This window comes from Triticum dicoccoides, chromosome 2A, assembly GCF_002162155.2.
Source record: "Triticum dicoccoides isolate Atlit2015 ecotype Zavitan chromosome 2A, WEW_v2.0, whole genome shotgun sequence".
In the NCBI taxonomy this organism is placed as follows: domain Eukaryota; kingdom Viridiplantae; phylum Streptophyta; class Magnoliopsida; order Poales; family Poaceae; genus Triticum; species Triticum dicoccoides.
The window spans coordinates 592,657,561-592,662,038 of record NC_041382.1 but is presented as its reverse complement, the minus strand read 5'-3'; the positions used below and the strand labels follow the sequence as shown (position 1 = coordinate 592,662,038).

General features: G+C 46.7%; 1 long non-coding RNA gene across 1 annotated transcript; it reads right to left on the bottom strand.

Annotated features, from left to right (window-relative positions):
* Positions 1-937: 937 nt before the first annotated feature.
* Positions 938-2,088, bottom strand: LOC119355579. Its single transcript, XR_005171615.1, has 2 exons — positions 1,427-2,088; positions 938-1,284 (listed from the first exon to the last, which is right to left on the bottom strand). It is a non-coding gene; the product is annotated as an uncharacterized LOC119355579 (long non-coding RNA).
* Between the last annotated feature and the right edge of the window lie 2,390 nt (positions 2,089-4,478).

Here is a 4,478-nt window from a genome sequence, read left to right as displayed (position 1 = left end):
CGATAGAGAAAAGCTTTCACCCAAACGCTGCTCAAAAAGAAAAAAAATTCAATCGTTTACAGAAATGCTTCCACCGTAGAGGGGAAAAGCTTTAACCATTGAGATAAAAGCTACAACCATGTCAATTTTTTGCTACTACTGTCTGTGTTTTTGCTACATCCATTCATGCGGCCATGGTGCTTTTTTTACGACTGAGGTGTGACCGGCGACGACGAGGATGACATTTTTGTTGCAACATCCTCGTTTTTTGCTACCATTGGCGCTGTGTTTTGCTACATCCGATTAACATTTTTGCTACAATAACGACGCCGATGGATTTTTTGCTGCAACCGTAGTCTTCATTTGCTACGACTGACACGGGAAAATGCTACCACGAGGCATCTTTGTTTTTTGCTGGAACCATTCATCGGTGAGGCGGAGCTGCATCCATGGCACTCCGATGAGCAGCGGGGGCTGCGAGCGGTCGGGGTGAGCTGAATCCCGGAGCGCGGGGCGGCTCCGACGGACGGCCGGGGCGACGAGCGGACTGGACGAGCTGAGTCGCGGAGCTGCATCCATGGCGCTCCGACGGGCGGCCGAGGCGGCGAGCGGTCAGCTCCAACCGGCGGCCAGCGGCCGGGGCGAGCTGAGTGCCGGAGCATGGGGCGGCCCCGACGGGCGATCGGCACGACGAGCGCTCAAGGAGACGAGGACAAGGTAAAAAAATAGAAGAAAAGCTTGGATCTGCCGGTGTTGCATACTAAATCGGGCGGCTGGGAGCAAACCGGCCGAAACATTCGGCCGGTGCGCCGGCGACTAGAGGTGCCCTAAAGTTAATTAACATGTGTTAATCATGGGGGAATCTCCCCTTGTCTAACCGCAGGCAGTTGCCATATTTGCAACCGTCGCGTCGATTTTCTTCTTCCCCGAACAGACGCCTCCTGTGATCGATCACGTCTGTTCCATCTGTATAAATACTTGGATCATCTAATGAAAGGATAACATTCATTACTATCGATTGTCTCTCGTTTTCAACACGTTATCAGCACGCTCTTACAGAGAGCAATAGGACAAGGCGGAGGCAGCCCCGACGAACTGCCGAACTTCAGACCGGCCCCAAGCGGCGGCGTGGTGAGCCCGGACCCGGCGCTGAACAGCGCAAGGGGACACGCGCGCTCCCAGCCATCGGCCGTGACTCTCGGGTCTCGGCATAGCGCGGCGGTGCCCGCCTTCGGCCGGCGAAACGGTCCCGATCTCCCAGCAGCGGCGCCGACGATGGGCACTACTTCGTCTCGATTGATTGGCCTCGAGAAATAGACAAGTCGGGGTCAGGGGAGATCAAGCAACCACCAGATAGCAAAGTCTTGATCTAATTACCACATGAACAAGGTGCTACTTTCCGATTTTATTTTTGCAAACAACAAAAGCTATCGTCAGGAACTAGTACCTTTGGCATTTGTCTTCAGGCAAGCAACAGCCAGAAGAACAGCAACATCTTCTTGGTTGTGGCACAACACATCCCTCCCGGCCAGGTCTCCATCGCGCAGAGGCTCTGGCTGGAGGTCGTGACAGCGGTGCCCAGCCCGCAACAGTGGCGACGCCCATGGTGCAGCCATGGACTTCTTTCTCGGCGTGAGACGGAGGCGCTCACCGCGAGGGCGGTGCTACCGACCAGCGGCGCGGCCTCGACGCTGCTCCCAGGACGGTGGTGCCTATGGCCATGGCTCCCGACCGGGCTCCTCGGAGGCGTGGCCGCCTAGGCGCGCGGGTGGCGGCATACTACTGTCGGCCGATGACGCAACAGCGTCGCTCTCCGGCGTGTCTGCGCGCGGTGGCAGCGGCGGCAACACAGCAAGTCCTGCGGCGCAGAGACCTCCGGCAGAGCAGCGATGTAAGCCTATGGCCACCCGCGCCTCGGCCGTTTCCGCGGCGACGCCTCCCGGCGGAACTGTCGCATAGGCGTGGCGGCCGTGCCCTAGACCACAGACCTCGCGTGGCGTGGTAGCACCCGAGGCCACCAACGGCACGCGGCGGCGGTCCTCTCCACCGGCGAGGAAGCCCTCGCGGGGACAGCAAGGCCGGCGGCGGTTAATCCCATGAGGAACCGCTCGGGAGAGAAAGTAGATGGTGGATAAGGAACCTTATCCTTCGCTATTTTGCACTCAAATCCCTGTATTTGCACGGATTAGCAAAGCAGCCGGAAACAGTGTCCAGGCCAATTTTTGCAATAATCCCCTTCTTTCCTGGGGTTCGCAAATTGATCCTGTTAACAGTATACTGTTTACTATTATTTGCTGTCTTAGACACTGTTGATTACTGCATCTTCTGTTGAGTTTAACATTCCAGAAAATACGTGGTTATTGTATGTGGCATGTTCAATGTGTTTGCTTTTTGGCAATACCTATAACATGTCCTATTAGCACGATGACATTGTTTTGTGATTGAGATTAAGTTTTCTCGCACAACAATACTGTTTTGCGATTGAGAAATATAATTTTTTTCTCACAAAACAATCTCAATGCGATTGAGATTAATTTTCTCTCGCAAAATACTAATTCACCTTGCTAAATTATCTTGCAACTTGATACAAGATCATCTCATTTAATTTGAGGTCGATAAAATTCAAGTTTACACTTGAACATCAAGTTTGCAGCATCATTATTATTCACTACATTAGTAGTATTTTTCTGTTGAGTACCGAGATGTATTCCAGATCTTAAGTTGACATAATACATTTCCACGTTTATCACGTGTTGAGATTAATTATGTCCATTTGCAGTAGAGATTTTTAATCTCTTACAAAGATAAATTCAGTGCCTCTGCAGTACTGTTTCTCCGTTGAGTACAAGGTATTCCGGAATATTTCTATGATGTATCTATTTCCATGTTAACCACATGTTGAGATTAATACGTCTATTTGCAATTGAGATTTTCAATTTCTTGCAAATACGGATGCAAAATTCAAGGTGATTTCTTCAAATTGATTCTTGAGATCACATAGTAGTCATATGGATCTACTGCCTCTGCAGATTGTCGATGACTACTGATAAAGCCTATATTTTGTCGTTTTCGACATTATGATTGCTTTACAAAGTGCTCTTCCACACATTTACTAAGTCATGACATAATGCATTAGGAGTGGGTATCTACTGATTTCATCAGATTATACTCCCTAGTGCTGCAAGATCTACTCCCTATCTTCAAGATGTCATACTTAGCAATTTGAGATTCACACTAATGGTTTCAAGATAACTTCTTGAAATACCCTTTGTTTTTTGCTAAGTTCATTACAATATCAACCATGATGGTCTTTAATTTACTAGTTGTAAATTAATTATCTCTGGTTTACCCATAGAGGTAACATATGGCTATAGAGTTTGAGGCATTCGTCCTCAATGGCCACCACTGCCCTATCTAGGCCATGAACATCATGATCGCTGTTGTGTCTCGTGAAATAATGTGTGCAATCCAAGACCGTAGGATTCACCTCTGGTCAGGATCACACCGCTAACAGAAAAATGATGTCTTATATATCATAAGGCATTAGATTCAGATCTCAGCATTTGGTTATTCTATATTAGCAATTCCTGGGATACAATGAACTCAAGGGCAAAGGTTTGAAGCTCACTTCAACCTTCAACTCGACATCACCAATGATGATGGGATCCTATGGGCACGGAGAACATGTGGTTGAATATGCCTCAACCGACATGTTTGGAGACTATGGATAGTCTTTTAATCTCCTGAGTGGTCAATAAAATTAATGTCCATTTACGATGTTGTAACAACAACATAAATATTGTTGTCATCGGCATATTGTATATCTAAATATATTGTATCAACACTTTGGTACAAATACATTTGTATGTCTATATATCTGACAGTGATTTTATATTAAGAATCTTCATGTCTATATATAGATTTCTACGGGAGTAAATCCGATGAAAAATGATATGTGCCTTGTGGCAGATGCTCCACAAACTCTATACTCAGGGAAGTTCAATGTTTCCACTCTCATTGAGAGAAAGGAGATATTTTAAAATCGCTAGACGCGATGAGGTATTTGTTGGCTCAACTGGAGTCATATTTACTATCCCTGTGGGTACTCGAGTAACATCGGGATGCTTTATTGCTTCTCAGGTTTAACTCGTACCCTACTAAACTATGGAGGTATCCGTCAAAATAGTTTCCATAGCGAAACTTATGATGACAACAAAGAGAAATAACTTCTCTTTACCATATGCAACGGATATGGCAAGCACATTCTCTGTGTATCATTTGGATTGCACTACACATATAACACAACCCGTTGCACATGTTGTGTATGAAATAGTTTTCCAGAGTGTCTTGTACATGAAAAACTTGGCATACTCACCTTGGTCATCGAGACATTGGGTTGAAACCGAAACTGTCAGCAATTCCAATAGTTTATGATTATTATGATGCTAAATTCTAACAACATTTGGATTCCATGTGCACTAAAAGTGACATAGGGAAGC